This window comes from Triticum aestivum, chromosome 2B, assembly GCF_018294505.1.
Source record: "Triticum aestivum cultivar Chinese Spring chromosome 2B, IWGSC CS RefSeq v2.1, whole genome shotgun sequence".
Taxonomy (NCBI): domain Eukaryota; kingdom Viridiplantae; phylum Streptophyta; class Magnoliopsida; order Poales; family Poaceae; genus Triticum; species Triticum aestivum.
In genome coordinates, this window is record NC_057798.1 from 602649937 (window position 1) to 602662481 (window position 12545).

Below are 12545 nucleotides of genomic sequence, written 5' to 3' on the forward strand. Positions count from 1 at the left end.
CATCATCATCGGAGAGTGTTTCACACTTACGACTTCTCTCACACAGTGTTTCACACTCCACATGAAGGCATCATAGTCATCCTCCGTCGATCAAGCACTCCTTAGTGTGGCGGGAGAGAATGGCGGGAGAGAATGGCGGCAAAGAAGATGGCAGGAAAGAAAATGGAGGGAAAAAGATTACAGAAAAGTATGTTTTTACATGTATAAAACGGCAATGGTTGTACAGGATTTATAAGGCACTTTTAAATATAAACTCCTAGCTCAAAACAAGTTTTCTAGTAGGATAAAAGAAATAAAATACAAAAAATACTAAAAATAAAATAGCTACTGATAACCTAACAGAAACAAAAAGAATATGTCAAAAAACTAAAGAAAACAATTTAAAGCAATTAAAATTAAAATAAATAGCATAAAACCTATAAAACACTAAAACAGAACTGTTTTCATAAAAACCTAATTTTAAATAATTATAAAATCCTCCAATTAATTACTACTGATAAACATAGTCACAAAGAACTAGTAGCAAAAAGAACCATCTAAATAGAATACTCCTAGCTCAAATTATAAGCAATCTAGTGATTTGAGCAAATTCATTAAATTCAAATTCAAACTTTCAAATCTAGTCAAACTTGATATCTAGGCGCCTCCCCCCTCATATATATAGGTGGGAGTGAGACGGAGCAGCCAAGGGGGCGCCCCAAGTAGGCTGAATCCTACTTGGGGTTCCTCCCCAATTCGCCCCCCCCTTTCCTTTTTCACCGGAGGGGGAAGGAAAGAGGAGGGAGGAGGGAAGGAAGGGGGAGGCCGAATCCCTCCCCTTCCTTATCGCTTCCCCTCTTTCCTTTCTCCTCTGATGATCAGACTGAGGCCCGCTGTATTGTTCGACGCTCGAAGGCCTACAAAGTTCATGAGGGGGAATTGTACAAGAAAAGTACTACCGGAGTCCTTCAAAGATGTATCTCCGAAGAAGAGGGACGACAACTCTTGGCTGAAATACACGCCGGTCTTGGTGGCCATCATGCCGCAGCTCGGGCCCTTGTAAGTAAGGCCTTCTGTACGGTTCCTTTTGGCCCACATCCTGAGCAGACGCACAGGACCTCGTACAGCGCTGCATTGGATGTCAGCTTTTCGCCAATCAAAGCCATATGCCGCACACTACCCTATGAACAATCCCCATTACTTGGCCTTTTGCGGTCTAGGGGCTAGACATGGTCGGACCCCTTAAAGGGGGAAGCCATAAGAAGAAATATTTACTGGTTATGGTCGACAAGTTCACTAAGTGGATAGAAGCCAAACCAGTCAAAACGGCCGAAGCTGGACCGGTTATAGACTTCATATCCGGTGTCGTACACCGTTATGGTGTCTCACACAGTATTATTATTGACAATGACTCTAACTTTACGGCCGATGAGGTGAAAACTTGGTGTGCTAATTTGGGCATCAAGCTTGATTACGCCTCTATATATCACGCTTAGACAAACGGTCAGGTCGAATGGGCTAACGGCCTGATAATGAGCGGCATCAAACCCAGACTAGTGCGATCTCTGCAAGAATCAGACAAGCACTAGGTTGAGGAACTCCCGTACTCTGGGGGCTGCGGACCACGCCCAATCGCACGACCGGATATACACCTTTCTTCATGGTGTATGACGTGGAGGCAGTCTTGCCTTGCAACATTATTCATGACTCGCCTTGAGTGCGCATGTACGAAGAAAGAGAAGCCGAACTCGATTGACAGGACGATCTGGACGGCCTGGAGGAGGTGCGCGATGTCGTGAAGGCCCGTTCCGCATTCTACCAATAGCAGGCTCGGCGATATCAAACAGGGAAGTACGAGCAAAGACTTATAATGTCGGTGAACTCGTTCTACGCCCACCAGAGAAGAAGAAGGACAAGCTCAAGCCCAAATGAGAGGGTCCCTTCATTATCGATGAAGTTCTCACTAGAGGAGCCTATCGCCTTCGCAATGCTTCGGATAATTGCTTGGAACCAAACCCAAGGAACGCTGCCCAGCTCTGAAGATTCTACGCCTAAGTCCGCACTTATACCTTTTTCCTCGTTCCTTCTTTTCTCCCTTTCACTTTTTTATTTTTTCTCATTTTTATACGACTTCTAGCTCGTGTTCGGATAAACCGCATACTTGAGGGGCATACATCCTTAAATGTACATACCCCACAATACCTGGGGGCTTCTTTTCACGGAAGCTTATTATCATTATCATTTTTCGAGCATCAAGCTCACCGTATATATGTGTTGTCTACTCATATATGTCTTCTCTTCGCCATTATATGCACCTTTATGGCTTAAGTTTTGGCCAAGCTGGGTTGCCTGGCTCCTGTGCTTATGCCCTACGTTCCCGCTTGTTCAGCTAGGGCATAAAGGGAGCACCTCTGCTATTGTTACAGCCGGGTTATCCGGACATGTACCTCAGACGGGTGAAGCCGAAAGCTAGTGTTCTTAAGGGAATAATCGGTCGGCGTAAAAAAGATGAATTGCCCTCGCTGCAATATAAGCCCCCAAAATATAGCATGTACTGTGATTTTTAGCATCACAGCTTCGGCATGCACAAAAAAAAATGCATGCTGGCCCAGGGAGAGGAACCCTTAACGGAACTATTCTCTCTGGAAGATGGTTCTTACCGTCAAATGTAATATAACATAACTCCCCGAATACAACTTGTCTGTTCAAGCAACTATGACCGGATTGCCTGGTTTCCGAACATACTTTGGTGTTTACCGACGGTATAGTATTCGGGAACACTCCAAACCTTGGGTTTTGGAGGTCGAAGCAGAAAGTCTGCCATGAAAATTGTTTACAATTCGGCTAGAGATAAGTTTGCCGATAAAAGTACATTGCTACTTGGACTCAAAAACTTCTTTCTCCTCTAGACCATCTAACAGGTTGTCTACTTTACAATCCTGTTGAGAAAACTTAGCGGCTATCTTTACTTGGTCGTACACTAAGCTAACAGGAATTTCTTGTCCATCTGGTCCCCGAGGTCCGACCCAGGCCATATGATTCGGATCAAGTCCGGTATACCGCATTTTCACCATGGCCCAGGCCTCTTGTGCGCCTTCTCGACATGCTGATATCTTCCATTGCCCAAAACGGCGATGAGCTCCCTTGAATAAATTCACGAGCACCTCCATACTTCTTGGAGGAGAATCGGATGGCCATAAAGCCTTAGCCATGTTCCTCATTGCTTTCCGAGCTCGCTCGTGCACTTTGGACAGCTCTTGTAGCAGGTCGCCTTGAAATCCAGACAATTCTCCCTCGGGACTCCCAGTCAGCACACCTACAGAAACAAACTCGTAAAACTTTCCATCAGGGGACCGTGCGAAAGTCAGGTTAAAGAGCATACTGAATATGCCGCCTTTCAGCTTTCTGTTCTCCTTCAAGGCATCCGATAGTTGGGCTCTTACGTCCTTCAGTTCTTCAGCTTGCTTGACGTTTGCATCATGTAGTTTGTTCTTCTCATTAATGGTCCGTATTAATACACGTTGACTAGCGGCTTCTTGCCCTTTGGCATTTTGTTTGTCCGCTTGAGTAGTCCTTATTCTCTCCTCTAGATGATCTGTCGACCCTACCAACAAAACGATGCATATTTAAGCAAAGTCATTGTAGCCACGGAATCTTATTTCTGGGCTACTGTTGTGCTTACCATCAGGTGCCTCCATGGATTTCTTTAAATTTCCAGTTCGGCGGTGGCAATAGTTAGCTTAGTTCGGTATTCTTCTAGCTCCTTGGATAATGTGTTATTTTTCTAAGTGAGTACCTAATGACGTAACAACCCTTAAATCAGTTGGGCCAACTACTTCAAGACTCAGGGGCTACTGGCATATGATTATTAAATCTGCACAAAAGTTCTTACCCGCATATGCTTTGAAGCTGGTGAGTGGCTCCGGCAAGTCCATCCCGAGCAGCTCGGATGCATGCATCCGCTGAGCTGAAAGCATTGAATGCCTCTCCGATGAAATTTGGGTCATGCATAGCCGCTCTCCGCCGCTGATGATTCATCACACTCTCCACTTCAGAGTTGGTAACGGATACATTATCCGAATCCTCTGGGAGATGACAATCCGGCATTGCCTCCGCGTCAACCCCAGTCCTTGTGGTAGGGTCCGGGGCCGGATTAGCCTGTGCATGGCCGGCCAGGTCTCCGGATATAGTCCGCCGTACACTCCTCCTACGATATGGCACAACAGGAAACATTACTGTCCGACCTATCCACTGAGTGCATGTTAAAAAATTGTACCTCTTTAATGAAGGAGAGGGCCCGGCAGTATCATCATTTGCCTTTCTTTTCAAAGACTCGCCATGTGCAAGCGTCGTCTTCTTAGAGGACGCCTTTGCCGCAGTACAATGAGATGAGCGTCGCCCCTTGGGAGCATGATATAGTGCGGTGGGTGAGTGATACCTCCAGCGTATCTATAATTTTTTATTGTTCCATGCTATTATATTACCTGTTTTGGATGTTTATGGGCTTTATTTTACACATTTACATCATTTTTGGGACTAACCGACTAACCGGAGGCCCAACCCGTATTGCTGTTTTTTTCCTATTCCAATATTTCGAAGAAAAGGAATATCAAATGGAGTCCAAACGGAATGAAACCTTCGGGAGCGTGATTTTTGGAACGAACGTGATCCAGAGGACTTGGAGTGCAAGCCAAGAAGCAGCCGAGGCGGCCACGAGATAGGAGGGCGCGCCCACCCCTCCTGGGCGCGCCCCCTATCTTGTGGGCCCCTCGGGCAGCCACTGACGTACTTCTTCCTCCTATATAAGCCTACATACCCCGAAAACATCCAGGGAGCCACCGAAGAAATATTTCCGCCACCGTAACCTTCTGTATCCGCGAGATCACATCTTGGAGCTGTCGTCGGTGTTCTACCGAAGGGGGAATCCACCATGGAGGGCTTCTACATCAACACCATAACCCTTCTGATGAGTCGTGCGTAGTTTACCACAGACCTTCGGGTCCATAGTTATTAGCTAGATGGCTTCTTCTCTCTTTTTGGATCTCAATACAATGTTCTCCCCCTCTCTTGTGGAGATCTATTCGATGTAAACTCTTTTTGTGGTGTGTTTGTCGAGATCCGATGAATTGTGGGTTTATAATCAAGTTTATCTATGAATAATATTTGAATCTTCTCTGAATTCTTTTATGTATGATTGAGTTATCTTTGCAAGTCTCTTTGAATTATCGATTTGGTTTGGCCTACTAGATTGATCTTTCTTGCCATGGGAGAAGTGCTTAGCTTTGGGTTCAATCTTGCGGTGTCCTTACCCAGTGACAGAAAGGGTTGCAAGGCACGTATTGTATTGTTGCCATCGAGGATAAAAAGATGGGGTTTATATCATATTGCTTGAGTTTATCCCTCTACATCATGTCATCTTTCTTAATGCGTTACTCTGTTCTTATGAACTTAATACTCTAGATGCATGCTGGATAGCGGTCGATGTGTGGAGTAATAGTAGTAGATGCAGGCAGGAGTCGGTCTACTTGTCACGGACGTGATGCCTATATACATGATCATGCCTAGATAATCTCATAATTATTCGCTTTTCTATCAATTGCTCGACAGTAATTTGTTCACCCACCGTAATACTTATGCTATCTTGAGAGAAGCCTCTAGTGAAACCTATGGCCCCCGGGTCTATCTTTATCATATAAGCTTTCAATCTACTTTTATTTGCATCTTTATTTTCTGCATCTATATTATAAAATACCAAAAATATATTTATCTTATCATATTATCTCTATCAGATCTCACTTTCGCAAGTGGCCGTGAAGGGATTGACAACCCCTTTATCGCGTTGGTTGCGAGTTCTTTGTTTGTTTGTGTAGGTTCGTGGGACTTGTGAGGAGCCTCCTACTGGATTGATACCTTGGTTCTCAAAAACTGAGGGAAATACTTACGCTACTGTGCTGCATCACCCTTTCCTCTTCAAGGAAAACCAACGCAAGCTCAAGACGTAGCAAGAAGGATTTCTGGCGCCGTTGCCGGGAGGTCTTCGCTCAAGTCAAGACATACCAAGTACCCATCACAAACTCATCTCCCTCGCATTTACATTATTTGCCATTTGCCTCTCGTTTTCCTCTCCCCCACTTCACCCTTGCCGTTTTATTTGCCCTCTCTTTCCCAATCTCCTCTCTTTTCCGCTTGCCTTCTTCTTCCCCTCTCTTTCGCTTGCCTTTTTCTGTTTGCTTGTGTGTTGGATTACTTGTTGCCATGGCGCAAGATAATACCAAATTGTGTGATTTCTCCAATACCAATAATAATGATTTCCTTAGTACTCCGATTGCTCCTCTTAATGATGTTGAGTCTTGTGAAATCAATGCTGCTTTGCTGAATCTTGTTATGAAAGATCAATTCTCCGGCCTTCCTAGTGAAGATGCCGCTACCCATCTAAACAACTTTGTTGATTTGTGTGAGATGCAAAAGAAAAAAGATACGGATAATGATATTGTTAAATTGAAGTTATTTCCGTTTTCACTTAGAGATCGTGCTAAAGTTTGGTTTTCGTCTTTGCCTAAAAATAGTATTGATTCTTGGAACAAGTGCAAAGATGCTTTTATCTCTAAGTATTTTCCTCCCGCTAAGATCATCTCGCTTAGGAACGATATTATGAATTTTAAACAACTTGATCATGAGCATGTTGCCCAATCTTGGGAAAGAATGAAATTGATGATTCGCAATTGCCCTACTCATGGTTTGAATTTATGGATGATCATACAAAAATTTTATGCCGGTTTGAACTTTGCTTCTAGAAATCTTTTAGATTCGGCCGCCGGAGGCACGTTTATGGAAATCACTTTAGGAGATGCTACAAAACTTCTTGATAATATTATGTCTAATTATTCTCAATGGCACACCGAACGATCTACTAGTAAAAAAGTGCATGCTATAGAAGAAATTAATGTTTTGAGTGGAAAGATGGATGAGCTTATGAGATTGTTTGCTACTAAGAGTTCTTCTATTGATCCCAATGATATGCCTTTATCTACCTTGATTGAGAATAATAATGAATCTATGGATGTAAATTTTGTTGGTAGGAATAATTTTGGAAACAATGCTTATAGAGGAAACTTTAATCCTAGACCGTTCCCTAGCAATTCCTCTAATAATTATGGAAATTCCTACAATAATTCTTATGGTAATTTTAATAAGATGCCCTCTGATTTTGAAAATAGTGTGAAAGAATTTATGATTTCTCAAAAGAATTTTAATGCTTTGCTTGAAGAAAAAATTGCTCAAAGTTGATGATTTGGCTAGGAACGTTGATAGACTTTCGCTTGATGTTGATTCTCTCAAACTTAGATATACTCCTCCTAAGCATGATATCAATGAGTCTCTCAAAGCTATGAGAAGTTCCATTGACGAGTGCAAAGAAAGAACCGCTAGATTGCGTGCTAAGAAAGATTGCTTTTATAAAAGCGTGTTCTTCTAGTTTCCATGAAAATAATGATGAAGATCTTAAGGTTATTGATGTGTCCCCTATTAGATCCTTGTTTTGCAATATGAATCTTGATAATAATAGGACTGGAAGTGAATCGACTTTTGCTAAAAAGCGTTCCGATAATTTGGAGTTTTTAGATCTTGATGCTAAATTTGGTAGAAGTGCAATTGGAGAGGTCAAAACTTTAAATAGTATTGAACCCACTATCTCGGATTTCAAGGAATTTGATTATGATAATTGTTCTTTAGAAAGTTGTATTTCCTTGTTGCAATCCGTTGTTAATTCTCCTCATGCTTATAGTCAAAATAAATCCTTTACCAAACATATTGTTGATGCCTTGATGCAATCTTTTGATGAAAAACTTAATTTGGAAGTTTCTATACCTAGAAAACTTAATGATGAGTGGGAACCTACTATAAAGATTAAAATTAAAGATTATGAGTGTTTTGCTTTGTGTGATTTGGGTGCTAGTGTTTCCACGATTCCGAAAATTTTATGTGATATTCTAGGTTTCCATGATCTTGATGATTGCTCTTTAAATTTGCACCTTGCGGATTCCACCATTAAAAAGCCAATGGGAAGAATCAATGATGTTCTAATTGTTGCAAATAGAAATTTGGTGCCCGTTGATTTTATCGTTCTTGATATAGATTGCAATCTTTCTTGCCCTATTATTCTTGGTAGACCGTTCCTTAGAACGATTGGTGCGATTATTGATATGAAGGAAGGGAATATTAGATTCCAATTTCCATTAAAGAAAGGCATGGAGCACTTTCCAATAAAGAAAGTTAAATTACCCTATGAATCCATTATGCGAGCTACCTATGAATCAAGTGCCAAAGATGGCACTACTTAGATCTATCCTTACTTTTATGCCTAGCTAGGGGCATTAAACTATAGCACTAGTTGGGAGGCAACCCAATTTTCTTTATGTTTTTTGTTTTTGTTCCTGTTTAGTAATAAATTTTACATCTACTCTCTGTTAGATGTGTTTTCATGTTTTATTTAGTGTTTGTGCCAAGTAGAACCTATAGGATAACCTATGATATGAGTTGATTTGATTCTGCTGAAAAACAGAAACTTTACGCTCACGAGAAAAAATTCAATAAATCACAGGAACGTGCTTTTGCATTGATTATTTTTGATTCTGATCAATAGACAAATTTTTTAGGACTTCCTATTTTGGTAGGATTTTTGAGGTTCCAGAAGTTTGAGTTAGTTACAGATTGCTACAGATTGTTCTGTTTTTGACAGATTCTGCCTTTCGTGTGTTGTTTGCTTATTTTGATGCATCTATGGCTAGTATGTAAGGGTATGAACCATACAGAACTTGGAATACAGTAGGTTTAACACCAATATAAATAAAGAATGAGTTCATTACAGTACCTTATGTGGTGGTTTTGTTTTCTTTCACTAATGGAGCTGATGAGATTTCCTGTTGAGTTTTGTGTTGTGAAGTTTTCAAGTTTTGGGTAAAGATTTGATGGACTATGGAATAAAGAGTGGCAAAAGCCTAAGCTTGTGGATTCCCAAGGCACCCCAAGATATTCAAGAATAGCCAAAATCCTAAGCTTTGGGATGCCCCCGGAAGGCATCCCCTCTTTCATCTTCGTTCATTGGTAACTTTACTTGGAGCTATATTTTTATTCGCTACATGATATGTGTTTTGCTTGGAGCGTCGTGTATTATATTAGTCTTTGCTTTTTAGTTTACCACAATCATCCTTGATGTACACACATTTTGGGAAAATCCCACTTGATTAGAATTTGCTATGTGCTTCACTTATATCTTTTGAGCTTGATTAGAATTTGCTATGTGCTTCACTTATATCTTTTGACTAGAAAGTTTTTGCTCTAGTACTTCACTTATATCTTTTAGAGCACGGAGGTGGATTAATTTTGAAGAAATTGCTAGTCTCTCATGCATCACTTATATTATTTTGAGAGTCTCTTAGAACAGCATGGTATTTACTTTGGTTATGAATTTGGTCCTAGAATGATGAGCATCCAAGTTGGGTATAATAAAAACTATCATAGAAAGTGAATTGGATGCTAGGATCAATTTGATGCTTGATAATTGTTTTGAGATATAAAGGTAGTAATGCTAGAGTCATGCTAGTGGATAATTATGAAATTGATAAATACTTGTGTTGAAGTTGGCAAGTCCCGTAGCATGCACGTATGATAAAAGTTGTGTGACAAGTTTGTTGCATGAGGTACTCTTTTGATTGTCTTCCTTATGAGTGGCAGTCGGGGACGCGATGGTCTTTTCCTACCAATCTATCCCTCGAGGGGCATGCGTAGTAGTACTTTTCTTCGAGGGCTAAGTAGACTTTTCCAATAAGTATATGAGTTCTTTATGACTAATGTGAGTCCATGGATATACGCACACTCATCCTTCCACTATGCTAGCCTCTATTTTACCGCGCATTTTTTGCCGGTAGCATGCACCCATTATTTACCTTCCTCAAAACAGCCACCATACCTACCTATTATGGCATTTCCATAGCCATTCCGAGATATATTGCCATGCAACTTTCCACCGTTCCGTTTATTATGATACACTCCATCATTGTCATATTGCTCTTTGCATGATCATGTAGTTGACATCGTATTCGTGGCAAGGCCACCTTCATAATTTTCATACATGTCACTCTTGATTCATTGCATATCCCGGTACACCGCCGGAGGCATTCATATAGAGTCATATCTTGTTCTAGCTTTGAGCTGTAATTCTTGAGTTGTAAATCAATAAAAGTGTGATGATCTCCATTATTAGAGCATTGTCCTAGTGAGGAAAGGATGATGAAGACTATGATTCCCCCACAAGACGGGATGAGACTTTGGACTTTATAAAAATAAAAGAGGTCAAAGAAGCCCATGAAATAAAAGAGGCCAAAGAAGCCCACCAAAAAGAAAAAAAGAAAAAAGGGAAAAGAAAAAAAAAGAAAAAGAAAAAGAAAAGAAAAAATAAAATGAGAGAAAAAGAGAGAAGGGACAATTGCTACTATCTCTTTTCCACACTTGTACTTCAAAATAGCACCATGATGTTTATGATAGAGAGTCTCCTATGTTGTCACTTTCATATACTAGTGGGAATTTTTCATTATAGAACTTGGCTTGTATATTCCAATGACGGGCTTCCTCAAAATGCCCTAGGTCTTCGTGAGCAAGCAAGTTGGATGCACACCCACTTAGTTTCTTTTGTTGAGCTTTCATACATTTATAGCTCTAGTGCATCCGTTGCATGGCAATCCCTACTCACTCACATTGATATCTATTAATGGGCATCTCCATAGCCCGTTGATACGCCTAGTTGATGTGAGACTATCTTCTCCCTTTTTGACCTTACAACCACCACCATATACCACCATAGTGCTATGTCCATGGCTTGCGCTCATGTATTGTGTAAGAGTTGAAAAAAGCTGAAGCGCGTTAAAAAGTATGAACCAATTGCTCGGCTCGTCATCGGGGTTGTACATGATGGGAGTATTTTGTGTAATGAAAATGAAGCATGGCCTAACTATATGATTTTGTAGGGATAAGCTTTCTTTGGCTATGTTATTTTGATAGGACATGATTATTTGTTAGTATGCTTCAAAGTATTATTATTTTTATGTTTTATAAGCTGTTATCTTGAATCATTTGGATCTGAACATTCATGCCACAATAAAGAAAATTACATTGAGAATTATGTTAGGTAGCATTCCACATCAAAAATTCTGTTTTTATCATTTACCTACTCGAGGACGAGCAGGAATTAAGCTTGGGGATGCTTGATACGTCTCCAACGTATCTATAATTTTTGATTGTTCCATGCTATTATATTACCTGTTTTGGATGTTTATGGACTTTATTTTACACATTTATATCATTTTTGGGACTAACCTACTATACGGAGGCCCAGCCCGTATTGCTGTTTTTTTTGCTATTCCAGTATTTCAAAGAAAAGGAATATCAAATGGAGTCCAAACGGAATGAAACCTTCGGGAGCGTGATTTTTGGAACGAACGTGATCCAGAGGACTTGGAGTGCAAGCCAAGAAGCAGCCGAGGCGGCCACGAGATAGGAGGGCGCGCCCCCTGTCTCGTGGGCCCCTCGGGCGGCCACCAACGTACTTCGTCCTCCTATATAAGCCTACAGACCCCGAAAACATCCAGGGAGCCACCGAAGAAATATTTCCGCCACCGTAACCTTCTGTATCCGTGAGATCCCATCTTGGAACCGTCGTCGGTGTTCTGCCGGAGGGGGAATCCACCACGGAGGGCTTCTACATCAACACCATAGCCCTTCCAATGAGTTGTGAGTAGTTTACCACAGACCTTCGGGTCCATAGTTATTAGCTAGATGGCTTCTTCTCTCTTTTTGGATATCAATACAATGTTCACCCCCTCTCTTGTGGAGATCTATTCAATGAAAACTCTTTTTGCGGTGTGTTTGTCGAGATCCGATGAATTGTGGGTTTATGATCAAGTTTATCTATGAATAATAATTGAATCTTCTCTAAATTATTTTATGTATGATTGAGTTATCTTTGCAAGTCTCTTCGAATTATCGATTTGGTTTGGCCTACAAGATTGATCTTTCTTGCCATGCTAGAAGTGCTTAGCTTTGGGTTCAATCTTGCGGTGTCCTTACCCAGTGACAGAAAGGGTTGCAAGGCACGTATTGTATTGTTGCCATCGAGGATAAAAAGACGGGGTTTATATCATATTGCTTGAGTTTACCCCTCTACATCATGTCATCTTTCTTAATGCGTTACTCTGTTCTTATGAACTTAATACTCTAGATGCATGTTGGATAGCGGTCAATGTGTGGAGTAATAGTAATAGATGCAGGCAGGAGTCGATCTACTTGTCACGGACGTGATGCCTATATACATGATCATGCCTAGATAATCTCATAATTATTCGCTTTTCTATCAATTGCTCGACAGTAATTTGTTCACCCACCGTAATACTTATGCTATCTTGAGAGAACCCACTAGTGAAACCTATGGCCCCCGGGTCTATCCTTTATCATATAAGCTTTCAATCTACTTTTATTTGCATCTTTATTTTTTGCATCTATATTATGAAATACCA